Source organism: Marmota monax, unplaced genomic scaffold, assembly GCF_021218885.2.
Source record: "Marmota monax isolate L192 unplaced genomic scaffold, Marmota_monax_Labrador192_F-V1.1 WCK01_AAM20220418_F8-fsc00008, whole genome shotgun sequence".
NCBI lineage: Eukaryota > Metazoa > Chordata > Mammalia > Rodentia > Sciuridae > Marmota > Marmota monax.
Window position 1 is genome coordinate 16,198,428 of NW_026694432.1, and position 21,678 is coordinate 16,220,105.

Consider the following 21,678-nt stretch of genomic DNA (forward strand, 5'->3'; position numbering starts at 1 on the left):
TGGCTCTAAATAAAATATAAAAAGGACTGGGGATGTGGTTCAGTGCTTGAGTGCCCTAAATTCAATCTCTGGTACCAAAGAAAAAAAAAAAAGAGTGCCCTGGTGACAGGCTGACAGACAGCACCTCCATCCCTTTAGGTGTTTTGCAAAGCATAGGCTCCTCCTCCTCACTGTGTTTTGTCCAGTGGCAGCCGGCTGCAAGAATGACACATATCCTTTTGCACAGTGCCCTCAGTTCTGCCGAGGGTTTTATATGTTGGGCTGGAGAAGCAGTGACACCATCGCATTAGTTTGCTTCTCTGACCATCATTGCAAGAAGCAACTCTCCGGAGTATATGCAAGGAAGTAGCTTTCTACAGATGACACTTACTTGCCTCATCCCTTACACTTTCCTTAGTTCCCAGTGTGTACAAGAGCCAGAGTCCTTCAAGGTCATATGTGTCCTGACTTTCCAGCCCAAAGCTGCTGCTGAGAGTTTTGATTATTTTCCCTTAACTCAGTTGGGTTTTGGGGAATAGAAAGGCAGGGTGGTGGGCATTCAGGGACATGGTGTTTCACTGTCCCCCTTTTCTTTAGGGATGATACAATTTTTTTATTTAGTGGAGGCAATACTGGTGATTGAACTCAGGGGCACTCTACCATGAGCTCCCTAACCCTTTTTAAAAAAATTTCCAGACAGGGTTTTGCTAAGTTGCTGAGGCTGACCTTGAATTTGTGATCCTCCTGCCTCAGCCTCCCAAATTGCTGGGATTACAGTCATGTTCTGTTGTATCAGGCTGTACAGGCATTTATTAAGCATCTCTTATATCCCAAATATTAGGGCTACAAAGTTGACTGGAATATTTTCAGTAAGTTCTTTTTCTCAGATGAGACTCATCCTCATAGAGGTGGGATAGAAGCTCACCATTCAGTGGCGGAAAAGCAAGCGTTACCTGTGGGGTATTTTTAAAATCCATGAACTTCTATATACCATATTTTAAGGTAAAATGTACTAAATGCAAAAGATTCAAAAGTGCAACACCTAGAGGAGGATTGAGGGAATAGTAGGCACTGAGTAAGTATTGTAGACTGAAAGAATTCAGAGACAGGGAAAATAATTTTGTTCCGGGAACCCGATTTGTTTGTCATTAAAATGTCTAGATATCAGTTACAGTCTATTCAGCTGATATAAGAATTCAAATAAGACTGGCAAGTTTTTCTAGTTCTTCCATCCTCCTGCCTTTTTCAAGTCCCCCCCCCTCCCCTCCCCACCCAAATGCCTTTTGCTGCAAATTTATTTGCATTTTAGCCGGGCATGGTGGTCCACGCCTGTAGTCCCAGCGGCTGGGGAGGCTGAGACAGGAGGATTGCCACATTCAAAGTCAGCCTCAGCAAAAAGCAAGGAGCTAAGCAACTCAGTGAGACCCTGTCTCTAAATAAAATACAAAATAGGGCTGGGGATGTGGCTCAGAGGTTGTGTATCCTGAGTTCAATCCCTAGTACCCCCCAAAATAAATAACTAAATAAATAATAATAAAAAAAGAGGGGCTGGGGATGTGGCTCAAGCGGTAACGTGCTCGCCTGGCATGTGTGGGGTTCAGGGTTCGATCCTCAGCACCACATAAAATAAAGATGTTGTGTCCACTGAAAACTGAAAAATAAATATTAAAAAAAAATCTCTCTCTTCTCTCTCTCTCGCTTAAAAAAAAAGAGGATGTATTTAAACCCACATCATTGTAATTAGTAAAAAATTTTGGATTTGGTTTCTGGGATGATTTTGGATTGAGGTGCCCAGGAACCCAGGCATACTAAGTATGCACTTTTCCACTATGCTATAGCCCAGCCTGAGGAAGTGTTTTTGAGGAGCAGGATCGTGTTCTTTATTATTTTCTTTTATTTTTTTGGTACTGGGGATTGAACCCGGGTGCTTTACCACTGAGCTACATCACCAGCCCTTTTTATTTCTTTTTTTTTTTGAGACAGGGTCTAGCTAAATTGCTGAGAGTCTCCTAAAATGCGGAGGTTGACCTTCAACTTGTGATCCTCCCAAATCTCTGGGATTAAAGGTGTGTGACCTTGAAGGAGCAGTACTCTGGCTCACCACCAGAAACATTACTTTCTCCCCTCTTCAGAAACACCCTTTTTTCCTAGAAGATAGAAATAAAGTCTGCACAATTAGCTTTGCAGCCTCATCTCCTTGCTTCTCCTCATTTAAAAGAAAACAAAAACCAAAAACTCAGAAGAACATTGGAAGTACCACATCCTTGGCTCTTGGGGTTTGCAGCTACTGATTTCTGTGTACATTTTTGTGACTCAGGCTTCCCTGGGGAGTGACAGAACAGGCTGACCAGGGACCTGGCTCTCTGGTACTGCTACTTTGGGAGAATTGTCTCTTTGGAGTGGCACAGAAAAGAGTTTCCAATGGAGGATCCTACCAGGGAGTTTTCACCAAGGGACGAGACTGCTGGGGACACAGCCCCCAGGACTATAGTATATAATATAGTTCTATATTAGAACTTCTGTGATCACTAGGAGAGAAATCTCTAGTGAGAGTGATCTCTCTTCTTGTGTTCATAGATGATAGACACCTCCCTTTCCTCCACTTAAGTACCCCTCAATAAAACTGTCCACCTTTGGCTGGTGTAACCGAGTGTACACTTCTTCAGATTTTTTTAAAAAAGGAAAGCAGAAGGGCCTACCTCAGGGGTTATGCAGAGGAAGTTGACTTCCCCAGAGCTAGGTCTGCTTCCCCTGTTGTGCCACAGAGCACTCTGCTTTGGCACTTAGCAATAGGTGTGAAAGTGCCTGTAAGTCTGGGGGCCCTAGCAGACCACGAGATGATTAGAAACAGGGCTGTATCCCACTCACCCAGGTTCTCCTCGCACCCAGAGGTACTTAATAAACAGTAGAAGAAATATCAGTGTGCGGTGAGGGAGCCTTGGTTCCTGCCCTCAGGGGCGCGGGGATCTGGGGAAAGGAAGCCCACTGCAACTGGGTCATAAAGGGGAAGTAAGCTCTCACCAGGGTGAAGAGGTGTTCAGGGCATGTGGAGGGAGGGAGAGAGAGGAGAGCAGAAGAAAGTGAGGCCAGAGGCAACATAAAAGGGAATGGCTTTTCAGGGAGTGTTCTAGAAGAACAGGGAAGGGGCGAGGCCACCTTTGAAGATGATGCCAATTGGCAAGAAGATGCCTCCCTTGAGTGAATTCTTGACAACTTTTCATTATGATTGAAAATTCTTTTAGACTGATCATTTTAAGGAGTATGTTCTACTCAGTGCAAACATTCTGTTGACTTGATGGTGGCTGCTCTAGGCTGGAAACACATTATTTTTTTCTTTTTTAACTTTTTTTTTTTAGTTGTAGATGGACACAATAGCTTTATTTATTTTTATGTGGTGTGAGGATTGAACCCAGTGCCTCACAGCATCAGGCAAGTGCTCCACCACTGAGCAACAGCCCCAGCCACACCTTACTTTTTTCTCAGATCATGATATATCTGTAGTGTCTGTTGGGCAGTTTCCAGCTGCATATGACTACTGAGCACTTGAAATGTGGCTAGTGCAAATGAAGAGTGTCCTAGAAATATACCATACACACCAATTCTCTACATTAGGACAAAGGCATAGAGTTGTGTAACCAGTGCTACAATCAAGATATAGAACAGCTGGGTGTGGTGGCGCATTCCTGTAATCCCAGAAGTTTGGGAGGCTAAGGCAGGAGGATCATGACTTCAAAGCCAGGCTCAGCAACTTAGGAATGCCCTAAGCAACTCAGTGAGACCCTGTCTCTCAATAAAATATTTTTAAAAAGGGCTGGGGATGTGACTCAGAGGTTTAGCACCCATGGGTTCAATCCCTAGTACCAAAAAATTAAAAATAAATAAATAAATAAATAAAAATTTAAAAAATAGGGAAGAATCCTCTCACCTTCCCCTCATCAGTCTCACTTGTGCTGAACCTTCATAGTCAACCTTCATACTCCCCACTGGCAAGCACTGGTCTGTTCTCTGCTTCTGCTGTTTTGCTTTTCCCAGAATGATATTCAAATGGAGTTCTATATATACATAGTCTTTGTTTTTATTGTGATCAAGTAAATATAGCATAATATTTGCCATTTTAAGCACTAGCAGAGAGTCTTTTTTTTTTAATTTTTATTCATTATTGATGGACCTTTATTCATTTATTTGTTTATATGTGGTGCTGAGAATCGAACCCAGTGCCTCACACACGCCAGGCAAGCATTCTACCACTGAGCCACAACCCCAGTCCCTAGCAGAGAGTCTTTTGAGTTTGGTTTCTCTCACTGAACATAATGTATTGAAGATTCATCCATGTTGTTGCATATAACTATAGTTCTTTCCTTTTTTATTGCTGTGTAATATTCCGCCATATGGTTATACTATTCCTTCGTCCGTTCACCAGTTAAAGAATATTTAAGTTGTTTCCAATTAGGAGAATTTATGCAAAAAGCTGCAGTAAACATTCATATATAGATTTTTGTGTGAACTTAAGTTTTCATTTCTCTTGAGCAAACAGGAATGTCTGGGTCATCTGCTAAGTATGTTTTTAAATTTATAAGAAGGTGCCAGAAGTTTTCCAAGAAACCATACCATTTTGCATTCCTACCAGCAACCTGTGAGATTCCATTGCTCTGAATCCTGGCTGTGCTTGGTACTGTCTGGTTAAGTTTTTTTGTTTGTTTGTTTTTTGTTTTTTTTTAATGTCTCTAAGTCTTTCTTTTTTAGCTTTTCTAACAGGTGTGTGGTAGTTTACTCCATGGTTTCAATTTGCATTTCCCTATTGATTGATTCTTTGTGTGTGTGTGTGTGTGTGGTACTAGGGATTGAACCCAGTAACATATGCATGCAAGGGAAGCACTCTACTGACTGAGCTATTGATTAATTCTACTGAACATTTTTTTGTGTGCTTATTTGCCATCCATATTTTTTTTAATGAAGTCCAAAGTTTTTACTTGTTTTTTTAAGTTGAGGTATTTTTTTTAAATGAGTTTCCAAGATTTTTTTAAAACTATTTTTTTGTTTTTAAAGAGAGAGTGAGAGAATTTTTTTTTAACATTTATTTTTTAGTTTTCGGCGGACACAACATCTTTGTAGTGGTGCTGAGGATCAAACCCGGGCCGCACACATGCCAGGCGAGCGTATTTTTTTGGAGCCATATCCCCAGCCCTGAGCCTGGCTTTGAACTCAAGATCCTTCTGCCTCAGCCTCCTGAGCCTCTGGGATTACAGGCATGCACCACCGCACCCGGCTAAGATTATTTTTTTTTAAAGATAGTTTTAGTCTTGCCTTCAGTATGTCATTCCATTTCATGTTGAGATGTCATAGACATTGCCATCTTTTGTGTTTTAAAGCATGTAAGGGTCTGCTGTCAATCAACATCACAGAATTCCTACAATCCAGATATTCACCAGAAGTTGTTTTCTAATTAATAGGCTGATGACAAGCCCTTGCCCAAATCCTGATTGATATGATGGTTCAAAGGGTCAAAAGAATGTGCGAACCATTCTTTCCTCTAGATTTTACAAGTTCTCTTCCTAAATCAAAGTAGATTATCTAAAAGTCACATCCTCAGCACTGCAAATAAAAAAAGATTACTTTCAGAGTTTAGTGCCAGAAAAAAAAAAGTTCCTTCCTAACAGACATGTTTCCTATGATTTTGCAGTGAGTTTTTACATTTAGCCATCTTTTTTTGTTTTTCGTTTCTTTCTTGAAGCGGAGTTTCACTGTATTGCCCAGGTTGACCTCAAATTCCTAGGTTCAAGTGATTCTCCTGCCTTAGCTTCTCCAGTAGCTGGGACTATAGGTGTGGACCACCACACCCAGAAGAGTTAGCAATCTTTTTGCTTATACTTTTGTCTGTCAGAGAGCTCAAAACTTTACAGATGGTCTCCCACTTACGATGATTCCACTGAATGCTTTTTCAACTTTAGTGAAAGGTGCACCCATACAGCCATTCTGGTTTTTACTTTCAGTGTAGTACTTAATAAATCACATGAGATATTCAAGAATTTGTCACAGGCTTGGTGTTAGATGATTTTGCCCAACTGTAGGCTAATGTAAGTGTTCTGAGCACATTTAAGGTAAGCCCGGCTAAGTTATGTTGTTCTGTAGGTTAGGGGCATTAAGTGCTTATGTTTTTGATTTACTGTGGGTTTAATCAGGACACAACTCCATCAAAAGTCAGAGCATCTATATTTAATATTTAGTTATATTAACTACTGTTATGCTCAAATTCGGGTCCCCCAAAAGACCACCAGAGACCGAGATCAATGCAAGTAGCAAAGAGGTGTTTATTTCGAGCTAGCTTGGTCCTCCTCGTGCACACAGCAACTGGTGACACTGAGAGGCCCCAAGCCCAGGGTTTGCAGCAGTTTTATACACTCTTTGGGGAAGGCAGGGACCCCCATATACATCATAGTATCTATTAGCAAATCATCACACACCGCTGGAAAATCAAATAACAACTCTAAAACATGATTAGCACATACACTGGCGGGAACAAGTTGGGTAAGGGTGATTGGTTAGTACCAGAGGGGGATTCATTTGAACTGATTGGTTTAAGCCAAGGGGGGTATTCGTGCTGAACTACATGGTTTCCCAACACCATAAACTACTGGGAGGGTCATCTGGCATCCCAGGTATTTCCCTGTCTCATGCTGATTGGGGCTGCTGGGGGTTGGTATGGGTCCCCACCTAGCCTGAGACAGGGATACCTGGCGCAGCAGATCTCTCCTGTTATTTGTAGATAAACCACTTTGCAGGGTAGGAATGTGCCTAGGAGTGCTCTGTGGTTTTTTTCAAGGACAAAGGTCATGTCCCTTCCTTGGACAGGCTTTGCTCTGAGGTAGAGGCTGGTTTTTCACTACTTTTAGTCTTAATTATCCCTTCACTCTCCAGGCCTTTTATTATTACTTTTTTTTGGGAGGAGGGGTACCGAGGATTGAACTCTACCACTGAGCCACGTCCCCAGCCCTATTTTGTATTTTATTTAGAGACAGGGTCTCACTGAGTGCCGCAGTCCGGCTGGGCAAATAACTGGGAGGTGACAAGCAACTTGAAGGTTGAAGCGGGAACTGCTTTATTGTAGGGAAAACTTAGTGGGAACTGAGCGAGAACTCAAGGTAGTGGAACCCAAGGTAGCAGGAGCCGCCTTATTGCAAAACAGCAGAGGTATATAGACCTAACTGATTACACACAGCTAGACTCAATTAGCATCATCCAGTTATGGCATTCAGCCAATAAGGAATCTCCACCAACTTAATGGCACGGTGGCGTAGCTTCACAAACCACTCCTCCTGGCAAACTGCCAGGCGCCATCTTGACTTGATCTGTGGTCCCCAACAACTGAGTGCTAGTGCCTTGCTTTTGCTGAGGCTGGCTTTGAACTCATGATCTTCCTGCCACAGCCTCCCAAACTGCTGGGATTACAGGCATGCTCCACCTGGCCCGGCCTGAGGTTTATTTTATTTTTTATTTTTAGTTGTAGATGGACACAATACCTTCATTTAATTTAGCTTTTTTATGTAGTTTTGGGGATCGAACCCAGTGCCTCACATGTGCTAGGCAAGCGCTCTACCACTGAGCCACAAAATGGCTCCCAAAAAAGGAATATTTTGCTGGGCCCAGTGGCACATACTTGTAATCCCATTATCTCGGAATGCTGAGGCAGGAGGAGTTCAAAGCCAACCTCAGCAATTTAGCAAGGCCCTGTCTCTAAATAAAATATATATATATATATATATAAAAGGGTTGGGAATGTTGCTCAGTGGTTAAGTGACCTTGGGTTCAGTTCCTGGTACCAATCCCCCCCAAATATAAGTAAATATATACAAACATAAAAGGGACATTCTTTCCTTTTCCTTTTCTCCCTCTTCTCCCACCTAATCTGCCCCCTTCCCCACTCCCCCCCTCCCACAGGCAGGGCGGGGTGCAAGATTAACCTGAATTTTCTATGCTCCACATGAAGGAGATGTCAGCCAGAGGATCTAGGAAGTGACAATTCAATTAACAAGTGAATCTCAAAACACCCTGGGCTCCCTGTCAGGGCACACCTGGAATGTAGCCCTTGAAGAGCTCCTTTAAAATCTCCCTGTTCCTCCTGGTGGGGAGAGGCACAGCCTTTGGGACGGGAATCCCTTGTGTTTCTCTTTTGCTAGCAAAGCATTAAAACTTCTTTTTCCTTTTTCTCAAAACCATGTCTTCATTATTAAATTGACATTAATTGGCATTGGGGACAGGGACGGAGTTTTTGGTTAAGACTCTATTTATCATTTCTCTCTATCTACCTACCTATCTACCTACAAATGAAAAGTGTCTACTGAGAGGGCCTGAAAGCAGCCACAGGTCAAAAGCAACAAGCACTCCTAGTATCCAGATCTTGGTTTCTAAATTAACCACTTTCTATTAAATAGAACCGGGGCTCCTTGGAGAAGTAACTGATTCCAGGGCTGGACAGGAAAAAATAAAAGATGATCCTTGAGACACTGTGTATCAGGAAGGAAGGAAGTATTCGGAAAACCATAGGGACATGTGAAATGGACACAAAAGTTGGCTTGAATGGGCTTTTGTGGGCCAGATCTGTGACAATTCAAGCATTAAAATAAACAGCAGCTGGGGCTGGGGATGTGGCTCAAGCAGTAGCACGCTAGCCTGGCATGCATGCGGCCCAGGTTCGATCCTCAGCACCACATACAAACAAAGATGTTGTGTCCACCGAAAACTAAAAAATAAATATTAAAAAATTCTCTCTCTCTCTCTCTCTTTAAAAAATAAAAATGAAAAAAAATAAACGGCAGCAATGGATTACAAGCCAATGAATAAAACCATAAGTCCACATGATATAAAAAATAAATAAATGAATACAATTTTTAAAATTTGATGAAGAACAAAATTTATGTACAAAATACTTTTTAACTGCCAAGGGGAAAGGTGTTATTTTGTCTAGAAGGCTGGCAGACTTTTTTTTTTTTTTTTTTTTTATACCAGGGATTGAACCAGGGGGCGCTTGACCATTGAGTCACATTCTCAGCCCTTTTTATTTTTATTAGGGTGTCTCTAAGTTGCTTAGGGCCTTGCTAAATGGCTGAGGCTGGATTTGAACTTGCGATCCTCCTGCCTCAGCTTCCGAAGTTGCTAGGATTCCAGGCGTGCGCCACCGCTCCCGGCTCAGATGTCATCTTCATCAGGCATAAAAGCGAGCCATCAGCAATGAGTTGAAATGACAGACTGAAATTGCGCGCCACCTGACTCGGTGCGTTGCGAAGCCCGCAGCATCATTTCTGCGATAGTGCGGTCTGAGGTGCAGAACCCGATCTACTCGAGACCAACGCGACCAACGGAAGGAGATGCTACAAACTAGCTGACGCCCCGCGCCCCGATTGCAGCCCGAGCCCGGCTGCCGCCGACCCTCCGAGTGCGCGGCGCCGGACGGCTCCAGACACGCCCCGCGCCGTGCACGGTTCCCCGAAGCTGGCGCCGCTGCAGCCCTGAGGCTCCACGTGCCTTCCCGCCTTTCCCAGGGCCAGGCTGGGCCATGGTTCCACAGCTCCTCGCGGGCGTGGGCAGGGCCTCCCGGAACCGGTGCCCGCCGCCGCCCGCGCCTCCTTTGTGACCGTCCCCAGCCCTCGGAGCCAGCGCGCCATCGCCACGCTGCGCCCTCAGCTGCAAATGGCGCCCGCTATCTTCTTCGCCTCCCGCGGCTCTCGAGCCGGTGACGCCTGTGAGCGGCGCGTCACGACAGCTACTGATATATATCTGCCACCCTCCTGGGGTCCTGCTGGAATCCCGGCACCAAGAGCTGGATCACCGCGCTCCCGTGGTACTGGAGAACCCAGGGGCGTTTTGCCACTGAGCTACCTTGCCAGCCCTTTTTATTTTTTATTTTGAGACACGCTCTTGTTCAATCGCCCAGGCTGGTTACAATTTGCCATCCTTCTGCCTCAGATTCCCGAGTAGTTGGGATTACATTCGTGTGTGCCTCTGTGCGCCGCAAGACTTTTCCCCCCTTAGTGTGGTGAAATATGTATTCCCTAAAATTTTATTATTTTGAAGTATTCATTGGCATTAAATACATTCATAGTCTTGAGCAACCACCAACACTATCTAGTTCCAGAACTTTTCAACACTCAAAGGGAAACTGTTACCCACTAGCAGTCATTCTGTCGCAGGAGGGGGTCAGGAGGTCACCTCTCTAGGGGGTTCTATAGAGGGGATCTCAGCTCAGGAGAATGGGGTCCTTGACAGAGGTATAGGAAAATAATTTTAGCACGTGTCAGATATTGAGGTACAGATTTATTTAGGAAATTGAGGAATGTGCATTCACCAGAAGTAAGGAGCATGCCACGTCCAGAGTGAGATATGTTTTCGGAGTTTTCAGGCTGTTTTTTGAAGGGGAATTTGGTGAGGGGCGGGCATGTGAGGATGACGTCAGTCTGGCCAAGACAAGATGGTTTGTGGTTTGACAGTTCTCAGGCTTCTTAGGTTGACTTCTCGGTAATATGAGCAATAGGTAAAATTAGGAAAGTGCTTTATATAACATGTTTCATACCTCCTTTGCTTAATCTACCCGAAAAACACATGAATTAGGGGGTTAATTAACAGTGCATAGAACAAATTTTCATAAGCAAATGAAGTTTTAGTGACTTTAAGATTATGAATGAAGATTTATAGACTTCCCAGAAATTTGTGGTAGACAGGCCTGGGAAAGGGAATTGACTTGTGGAGGGAAGATATGAGAAACTTTCACAAGATTTTCATTTTCAAGTTACAGTCTCCTTTTCTTTTGTCTTCTTTCTACCTATCGTTTTTTTATATTTCTTCCATTTTATCTATTCCACAGTCTCTTCTCCCCTAGCTCCTAGTAGTCACCACTCTGCTTTTTTTGTGTGGGGGGGTACTGGGGATTGAACTCAGGAGTACACAACCACTGAGCCACATCCCCAGCCCTATTTTGTATTTTATTTAGAGACAGGGTCTCACTGAGCTGCTTAGTGCCTCGAAGTTGCTGAGGCTGGCTTTGAACTCACCATCCTCCTGCCTTAACCTCCCACTGCGCCTGGCTACCACTCTGCTTCTTGTTTCTATGAACTTGCCTATTCTGGATATTTCATATAAATGGAAATAAAGAATATATGGCCCTTTGAAAGCAGTTTCTTTCACATGAAACTTAGTTCATCTGTGATGTACTGTTGTATCAGCATTTCATTCTTTTGTTGACTGAATAATATTTCACTGTATGCATACATGACATTGGGTTTATCCATCCATCAGTTGATGGACATTGGGTTGTTTCACTTTTTAGCTCTTGTGAATAAAACTACTTTGGATTGTTTGCAGTATCCTGTTACCCTGCCTTGGTCTTGTACAGTCTGGGTGACCTTACTGAAATTTTACCCTGCCCTAATCTTTCTTGTCTTTGAGGACAAGATGCTTCAAGGCCAGAAGTTCCTTTTTAGGTGGACAAATTGGAACTAGTGTGTCTAAGATTGCTGCCAGGTGACCTCCAGACCACCTCTAACTTCATTAAAATAAAAGACATGAATATTCCTCCCCTTTATTATCCTATCCCTCCCTGCTCATTTTTTTTACCTTGTATTTCTAACCTTCTGACCCTCAAGGAGTGAGACATTGATCTGTGAGTTTACCTTCCATTTCTCCTATTCCTGGCCAAGAATAAAAATTCTCCTTCACTGCACTGCTCAATTGATGCTTGGGTCATGCCGAGAGGGAAAAAGAACCCAGTCTTTGAAGCCCAGCCAGTGGCACATGCCTGGAATTCCATCCCAGCAGCTCAGGAGGTAGAGGTAGGAGAATCAGGAGTTCAAAGCCAGCCTCAGCAATATAGCTAGGCACTAAGCAATGGCCCTGAATTCAATCCCTGGTACCCAAACAGACAAAAAACAGTCTTTGAGCTCTAAAATAAATATCTGCTGTGGCCCCCCCAAAACACGCTGCTTGCCATAATTTTCTTGATCTAGGCAACATAGAGGTCAACATTCTTGTCTCCTCCAGGCTCCTGCTCAGGGGACATATCCACCAACTTCTCTACTCAGCTCCAATTTCCAGGAATGCCCTGATCCCCATTTAGAGCCCCCAGCTGCCCGACCCAAGTGTGCTGTGTGATCTGAGGGAACCTCTTATTTTTTTAGGTAGAGATTAAGCTGTTTTCCTTTGGAAGATTTATTTTTTTATTTTTTGTAGTTGTAGATTTACAGCATACCTTTATTTTATTTGTTTATTTTTATGTGGTGCTGAGGATTGAACCCAGTGCCTCACACATGCTAAGCAAGCACTCTGTCACTGAGCCCCAGCCCCAGCCCCTCCTCTGGAAGATTTTAACTGAAGGACTGGGCAGTGGTCACATCAGGGCTGGGGCAGTCATTTGGAACTGGTGAATGGGCAGAACCATGCCAGTCTTTTGGAGCTGGTGAATGGGCAGAACCAAGCCAGTCTAAGAGCCGCATGAAAAGCAGACAAGGAAACTGGATAAAGAATATGACCCACCAGGAGCAGCCTTAGTCCTTCCTTTTTAATTTCAGATGATCTGGGATTTCCTGAGAAATTCATCAAGTTATGCATTTTTTTTTTTAGTTGTTGATAGGCCTTTATGTATTTTTATGGGATGCTGAGAATCGAACCTAGTGCCTCACACATGGTAGGCAATGCACTACCTCTGAGCCCCAGCCCCAGCCCAAGTTATGCATTTTTTAAAAAATATTTTTTAGTTGTGGTTGGACACAATACCTATATTTTGTTTATTTATTTTTATATGGTGCTGAGGATGGAACCCAGGGCCTCACATGTGCTAGGTGAGCACTAGGCGAGAGCTCTACTGCTGAGCCACAACCCCAACCCTAGTTATGCATTTTAATTTAAAATGAATCCTCGTAAAACTCCTCTCAAGGGGCTGGGGTTATAGCTCAGAGGTAGAGTGCTTGCCTAGCATGTGTGAGGCACTGGGTTCAATCCTCAGCACCATATATAAATAAATACAGTAAAGGTATTGTGTCCAACTTTTCTCTCTCTCTCTCTTTTTTTTAATTGCTTTCAAACTTTAGTTTGCCTAGGTATCCCCCAAGTGACACTGATGCTGTTGATTCTGAGACCACACTTGGAGATCCGTTGCCTTCAGCTTACTTTTGAGTGTCTGTTCCTGACAGCTGAAAGTGCCCCCACCAAGAGAGGTGCTCTGGAGTCCCTCAGGATGTCTGCTGGTGAGATGGAGGTGTCTGGGAAAGCTGAGAGCCTAGGTGTCTCCAGTATTAGAGCTCATCCAGCTGACTCGCCCTCCCTGCCACTGCCTGTGAGCCATAGGAGCACTGAGAACACACACAGAACACGTAGTGTTGGGAAGTGCAGCAGAGCGCCCCTAACCTCCTACCATTTTGAACCATCAGGTGTTCAAAGCTGTGGAGTTTGATTATATAGGTCATGTTCTTTCATTCTCTTCCTGTAGCTCTCACATTGAAGGCTCAGGTACGCTTCCTTGGAACAAAATCAAGTGACCATCCTTCTCCCCCCCCAAATTTCATACAGATCAGCAGTACCCTCCACTGACCCTCAAACCTACATACCAGGCATGCTTAAATCCTAGTGAAGCTCACAGATTGGTCCAAAATAGAAAACTACTTTACCTGCGAGTTCCTAGAGGAGTAACAGATCCCCTGTCCTTACCAACATTCTGGATCACAGGTGGGCAAACTCTTTTTAAGTAACATTTTAGTAAATATTTCAGGCTTTGTGTATAATAGATATCTGTCACAGTCACAGAACTTTGTCATTGCAATGTGAAAGCTGGCACAGATGATGTACCTGTTTTCCAATAAAACTTTATTTACAAAAAAAACCAAAAACAGGTATTAAGTATAACTTAGTCTAATCCCTGTTCTAGTTAGTAACTTTTTTTTTCTATTACTAAATGAAGTTAATGAGTCTTTAAACAGATGGAAAGTGTATTTAGTGTTAGCAGTTTTATATTGTTATGGGGAATCTTTTTTTAAAAAAATATACAGGCTATATATGTTTTTCTCAAGAGCAGGCAGAAAGCCCAGATAATCTCAAATAAACTCAGTCTCAACGTTTTAAAAAATGTAAAATTATATCAGTTACATTGCTGAAACTGAACCAACTTTCCATCTTCAAAAGAGAAATATTTGAACCTGTTGTTTAAGCAGTAATAATTTTTAAAACAAGTACACGGATGTTTTAAAGGCCGGGTGTGGTGGTGCATGCCTGTAATCCCCGTGGCTTGGGAGGCTGAGTCAGGAGTATCCTGAGTTCAAAGCCAGCCTCAGCAACAGCGAGGTGCTGAACAACTCAGTGAAACCCTGTTTCTAAATAAAATACAAAAAAAGGACTGAGGATGTGGCCCAGTGGTGAGTGATCCTGAGTTCAGTCCCAGGTACCAAAAAAAAAAAAAAAGCATGTTTTTTTTTTTAAAAAAAGCATGTTTCTATTAAAAAATGGAGTTTAATTTAAATTTATATTATATACACTAATTTATTACTTTATTCTTTCTCAATTTTAATATGTGTGTGTGTATATATACATACATACATATATACACACATACATACAGCAAAACAACCCACAACCTTGTCAGCACTGGACTATATAAACAGACCTGGTACGTAACTACTTGAATATGAAGACCAATACAGTTCTAAAAAGCATAATATTTTCTACTTCTTAAAAAAAGTATTGGGGGGCTGGGGATGTGGCTCAAGTGGTAGCGCACTTGCCTGGCATGCGCCGGGCGCTGGGTTCGATCCTCAGCACCACATACAAACAAAGATGTTGTGTCCGCCAAAAACTAAAAAATAAATATTTAAAAATTAAAAAAAAGTATTGGTATTATTGCCAATAATCTTGGCTTCTCTCTCTTTTTTTAATTTTTTTTTTTTAGTTGTAGATACACACAATACCTTTATTCTGTTTTTATGTGGTGCTGAGGATCAAACCGAGTGCCTCACAAATACTAGGCAAGCGCTCTGTCACTGAGCCACACTCCCAGCCCATCTCCTCTTGTTTTAATAACAGTTATGACAGGCGCCTTTATAAGGTGAACTGATCCATTTGGAAACTTGGCAGATCAGCTCCATCTCTGTTTTCTTTTTAAGAGTTGTTGGAAACCAGCTGCAGAACTCAGAATAGAATGGTTGCACCTACCGTGACTTTTGTGTTATCTGTCTTACCTTTCTTATGTTGTGTCCCACATTATCTATTATTCCTCAAGCAGTGGTCATCTTCCTTCACAGAATCTAAAATGTGCTGGTTAGGATATTCTGCCCAGAAACTTGTACAAAGAGAGTTGGTTGGTCCTAACACAGTGGAACAGAGGTGGGAGGTAATATTTGAGCTCTATTTAACAGTTCTCTTTATTTTGTGAGTTTTTTTCCCCCTTCACTAAAATCTTGTCCATAAAATTCCTCTTTAAGATTTCATGTAAAGTAATTGACCTGAGAAAAAGTTAAATTAGAAAGCATTAACAACTCATTCATGTGAAAAGATCAAACCTTAATTCCCTATTTTTATTCACTCTGCAGAAACTGGTATATGTATTTTGACCCTCCCCAAATTTGCAATTATCTAACTCAGGTCAGTTTCAAATTCTGGAAGGTCAGAAAATTTGTTTGTTTTTGAGGGCAACATGAGTAATAAAGGAACAAAAGACTTTTTCTTGAATCTGGCTGACACTGTTCCATTCTGAACTTGTCTCAATCTGGTCTTATACAAATCAAGATGAAAATTTAGCTCAAGACTATTTCCTGTTTATCCCCAGGTTGATTTACCCAAATTAGAAATGATTCGAATCTTTGATGACCCTAAATTAATTTTAATCTCAAACTTGGTAAATATTTCATTAATAGCCAGCAGCACTACTTCTAGGTATTTTTAGATTGGTTAAGTGGCTAATCTGTCTTGCTGATAACTGTTGTATATCATTGCAGATCTTTAACGAAAATGAGTTTTTGCAGATTTATTAAAATTCATTGAATCAAGATATACTTAAAATATGTTGTCACTCAATACCAAAAATAATATATGGGCTGCTGAACTAAAGATATGTGGTTTTGTTTCAAATAAGATTGTTCCTTGTCGAATTCCCAAAATCATGCACAAATTATGTTTCAAAAATCAGTTATAAACATAGCCTGTAATCGCAGCATCTCAGGAGATTGAGGCACAAGGATTGCTAGTCCAAAGCCAGCCTCAGCAAATGTGAGGCACTAAGCAACTCAGTGAGACCCTGTTTCTAAATAAAATACAAAATAAGGCTGGGGATGTGGCTCAGTGGTTGAGTATCCTTGAGTTCAATCCCTGGTATACCAAAAATCTTTTTTTTTTTTTTTTTTTTTTTTAATTTTTTATTGTGGGTTGTTCAAAACATTACAAATTTCTTGACATATCATATTCCACACTTTGATTCTAGTGGGTCCAAAAATCTTTTTTTTTTAATATTTATTTTTTAGTTGTAGTTGGACACAATACCTTTATTTTATTTATTTATTTTTATGTGGTGCTGAGGATGGAACCCAGGGCCTCACATTTGCTAGTCGGCGAGCACTCTACCACTGAGCCACAATCACAGTGCTTCCCATTTTTTTTTTTTTAAAGCAAAAAAGACTGGAAATGTAGTTCGTTGGTAAAGCACCCCTGGTTCAATCTTCAGTACTAGAATAAAATAAAATATAGAGATGTTGGGAAAAGTAATTTCAAGAAAATGCTGGATAGTTTTTACTTTTGGAAGTTTTTACAAATAAAGCAAATACATTAAAATCAAATGATAGGACTGGGGATGTGGCTCAAGAGGTAGCGCGTTTGCCTGGCATGTGTGCGGCCCGGGTTCAATCCTCAGCACCACATACAAAGATGTTGTGTCCGCCAAAAACTAAAAAATAAGTATTAAAAAATTCTCTCTCTCTCTAAAAAAAAATCAAATGATATATGTTAAAAAATAACCAGACAATGGAAATTTCCATTTGCATCATTTGTATGTTCAATTCTGGTTATGTTGTTGTAGATACTCGTGGGTATTATAGAACAAAAAGATTAGATTAACTATCCTATGTTCTATTTAAGACTCCCCCCTCCCTGTCTAAGCATCACAAGAATGCAGGCCCTGATCACACAAGGCATATTTGATCATATCAGGCCCAAACAGCATTTTTGTCTAATAGGTAACCAAAGAAAAAGTGCTGTCTGTGGATGTTCTCTCTTGTCTGTCCAGACATGCCTGCTATTGGCTTTGGCCTGTCAGGTCCTGGTTTCTGATCTTCACCAGGTGTGTAGGGACTAGAAACTAGTCATTTCATCTCCAGAGTAAAATGGAGTTGCAGGAGACCATCTCTAGGGTCCCTTCCAGCTCTCAGACCCTGTGACTGAATGGTCCTGTCCTACATCTATCCTAAGTTCTGCAGTATCAGCTAGTTCACAGCCAACCAAGACTCAATCCACCGGGATCTCTCCACGTGTCACAGCAATAATGTTTTTGTTTTATTACACTAGATCAATATAATGGAAAGTTATTTGTTGTTTTAATTTTATTTTTAATTGACAAATAATATATATATACACACATTATAGATAGTTTTTTTGAAATAAGAAAGCAATAGCATCTGGCGCATATTTTCTAAAGACTAGAGATATTCTGAAATGTGTATACAATTTTCATACATCTGAATAAAACAGGTTATTTAAACACTGTTAATGTCCAAAGCCACCAAGTTTAGAAAAGGCAGGGTATTTCAGAAACTGTTTAAATTGCTTATACATAGAAGTTTATGGAATGGGATGATCACAATTCAGCAGCAGCTTAGATAAGAAAGCCGTCTCCAAGGCTGTGAGACTGGGCTAGGAGTTCTAGGTGTCACGCCCCACACTACATTATAACTGCTTACCTGCTGGGCTCCTGATGGCACGCTGCAAGTTCCTTCCAGGCAGGGATTGGGCAGGCTCATTAAAGACACCATAGTGAATGGCCCACGGTTAGGACTCTATAAATAATTGTGGATAACTGTTGAATAAATAAACAGCTGTCCTCACTTATTGATGTGCCAGGAGCAATTGAAGGAGCCAAGAGTAGCAATATATGATGCAGCAGTGAGGGGGACCATGACCTGGAGCCCAGTGCTTGCTGGTTCCTGGCAGGGCTTGGATTCCCCTCGAAGTATGACTGATGTAACCCTCAGAAATTTCCATTAAATAATGTCCCTATAGTATGACATACTGTACTTGCCAACTACAAATAGCACCAAGGGATATATGACATTTTGATGGGGCCATTTTGACTGTTTAGCCAACTCTTCCACCTACCTCAGTAAAATTTATAAACAGTATATTAATCATAAACAGCTAAGCACAAAGAATGAATATTATTCAAATGAAGAAAAATGTTGGCTGCCTTCTCACAGGAAACTCCTCTGGCTCTATTTTATAAGAATTAAGTGGAGGAGCTGGGTGTGGTGGTGCATGCCTATAATCCCAGCAGCTCCGGAGGCTGAGGCAGGAGGATTGCGAATTCAAAGTCAGCCTCAGCATCAGCAAGGCCCTAAACAACTCAGTGAGACCCTGTCTCTAAATAAAATGCAAAATAGGGCTGAGGTATGACTCAGATGTGGCTCAGATGTGGCTCAGTCAAGTGCCCTGGGTTCAATTCCCAGTCCCCCCCCCCCACCCCCTGCAAAAAAGAATTACTTGGAGGACTGGGGTTGTGACTCAGCAATAGAGTGCTCACCTAGCACGTGTGGGGCCCTGGGTTGGATCCTCAGCACCATATAAAAATTAATTAATTAATTAACAAACTGGATGTTTGGAACACTGGGACCTGTTATATTAAAAAAAAAAAAAAAGATTAGGTGGAATATCTTTGTGCAGTTGCTTCACATACTGTTAGGTAAGGATTAACAAAATCTATTCCCCTTTTGCTGAGATTTTGACCTTTGGTTAAATTTTCTAGCTCTGTTCGCCTGGCAACATAATAGAGTCATCTATCAACTATGTTTCCAGGCAACATTACATATAGGAGAATGACCCCTACGTGGTAAATTGCATCTGGGCTGGGAGACTAGAAATGCCTGAGAAGAAGCCACAGCTTTGGGTTTCCCCAACTGGTGACTCTTAGAACAAGCTTGGAGACCCAGGAGGCTATGTCTAAGACATCTATGTTGTTCTAAGAGATAATTGCTCCCATGGGACAAGAAGCTTCTAAGCTAGGGCAGCCTCCACATTAATACCTGATCTGTCTCCCTGAACATGAGCTATGCTACATGGACAGCTGCAGGGACTCCCATAGAACGACAACAGCTGATCTGCCCTGCTGCCAAGCTGTACTTCCCACTCTATAGCCTTCTACGTGACACTGATGCCAAGGGTGGCAGCTTATGAGTCTGAATGTTTCTAAACATTCAGCTGAGCCTCAGTAGGCCCCTAGAAGGCACTGCAGTACTGTTTGCTTGGCTTCCTGGTAGAGTAGATGTTCCACAGGAGCTACAGACAATAGTAAAAGATGTGCAACTATCTGGTAGTTGTTTTCTGCTTCCAACAAAAATCCTGACCATACCTTTCACAGACTGCACGATATAATCCATCTCCATATCAAGTCACCAAGACATGTATCTCAAATGGATACTTCCCCTAAAAATCCCCAAGCTTGTCACTTCTAAACCTTCTTCCTCAAAGCACACAATCCCCACCATAACTTTCACTGACTTTACTTTTCTGACAAAGGTCAAAAAATTGAATGATGGGTATAAAAAGTACTTCCCTAAAACCACAGCTGTTAATGAAGAATTGGTAGTAGCAAAATTATCTCCCTGGAGGGTCAAAATGGATGTCTTCTTTCAGTACTAATGATTCTATGTCATCTAATCATGATGTGAGTTACTGTCACCTTTTAAAATAGAGACATTTTAGAAATCAACCAAACTACTCCTATCCACCCACCCCCACCAAAAGTTTCATTTTTCTCTACAGAAGCATCTTTAGAAGAAAACAATTCAAATTTCCAGCACTACAATGAAAGGTCTGAGAAACAGAGTAATACAGGGTAGAAAGATAGACATATAAAGGAGCAAAAGTCAACAAAATACTGTTCATTATAAGCAACCAAATAAAGGGCCCCTTTTTTTGGGTTAGAAGATCATGTGAGCAATCGCATGAAAGCACAAGGCAAGCCACACAGACCAATGACAACAGGAAGTACAGCAGCAATGCTCAAAACAGTGTGACAGGGACTTCTTACCCACCCAACCCTCTGCCCCTCCCTAGCCCCTTATGCTAGACTTCACATAGATAATTCTATTCTCAATGCACAAGGGACACACAAGCAAACCTAGGGAAGCTAATGAAAGTATGAATCCGTGGACCAAAGGCCACTGCAGTCTTGCCACTACTCTCAGAATTGGTGCACGTAGCCCCACCCATTGCCTTCCTCGAAGTGGGGTTTGTTGCAACATCAATTAACAACAAAAAAAACCCATCACAGTACCCTGAATCACCAGAACACTCAATTCCACAACATTCTGTAGATCGCTAGGTCAGCAGTTTCCTTAAAGAATCTGCAGAGACTAGTGGCCACCAAAATATTTGCATCCTTTTGCCAAATGATCAGAACCTATGATGTGCAGTGTCATTTCTTAAATATTATAGTTACAGGCCTTATTTACACTCTTTCCCAACACTTGACAAGGGGGACCCCCATCTCTCAAGAGAAACACCAATTTTGAATTCCATTATAAGAATCCTGTTCCCATTCATGCAAGGTATCTATTGTGAGACAAAAATATCCCTTTGTGAACTTAAACTGAATGTGCCAGAATGATGTCGGAATATAAACGAAATTACTAATAATCTGTTTGGGGCCCAACTATGAATTTACTTATTATAAAAATATCACTGTGGGCTGGGGATGTGATTCAGTGGCAGAGAACTGGCCTAGCACGTGTGAGGCACTGGGTTCCATCCCCAGTCCTGCAGAAAGGAAAAAAAAATCACCAACTCCATGAATGAAACCTCAAATTCATTACGATTATAAATATTGACCATCAAATATGATATAAATTTAAATGACAACCTGCTTATGATCCGAGGATCCAAAGGAAGTATCTCCTTTAAAAGTGAAAAAATTCAGCAATCCAGTTATACCCAATGACTGGTCATATCGTGTATCACACACAAACTCCAGACAGTCGACCAGGAATGTCACAACCTGAGATATCATGGAAGAAAGAAAATCTTTTCCATATTAAGCTTCACATTCTGTTTTGCTCCTAATGATTCTGCTACTTTAAAATTTAACAAAAATGAACAGAGACAATTGTTCCGGGTATAGGAATCAGAGTCAGGATTTCTAAGTTTCCGCATCATAAATGTAAACCAAGCTGTGAACCATCTGGCCTCAGTAACTGAACACAAAATTAAGTTCACACATTAAAGGTCATTTAAAAAAAATCTTACCATATCTTACAGCAGGGTGTTATGGCTTGGATCTGAAATGTCCCCCAAACGCTGGTGTGTTGAAGGCTTGGTCCCCAAGGCAAAGTGTTCAGAAGTGGGACCTTTGGAAGATGATTGGATCTAACTACCATAATTAGTTAATCCACTTGATGGATTGTGGGCTGTTGGGAAGTGGTTAAAAAAAAAAAACCCTAGGAGGTGGGGCCTAATTGGAGGAAGTAGGTCCTG

General features: G+C 41.7%; 1 protein-coding gene across 13 annotated transcripts in view; it reads right to left on the minus strand.

Moving 5' to 3' along the window:
• The window catches only part of Zbtb8a (zinc finger and BTB domain containing 8A), a 99,447-nt gene extending 77,826 nt beyond the window's left edge, over nucleotides 1-21,621 (minus strand). For 12 of the 13 annotated variants that reach the window (XM_058570938.1, XM_058570930.1, XM_058570937.1 and 9 more), the window contains exon 1: nucleotides 21,451-21,620. The gene's annotated coding sequence lies outside the window, so the exon portion shown is untranslated. Of the gene's footprint in view, nucleotides 1-21,450 lie in introns of all 13 variants that reach the window. The other variant, XM_058570935.1, reaches the window with a different exon arrangement.
• Between the last annotated feature and the right edge of the window lie 57 nt (nucleotides 21,622-21,678).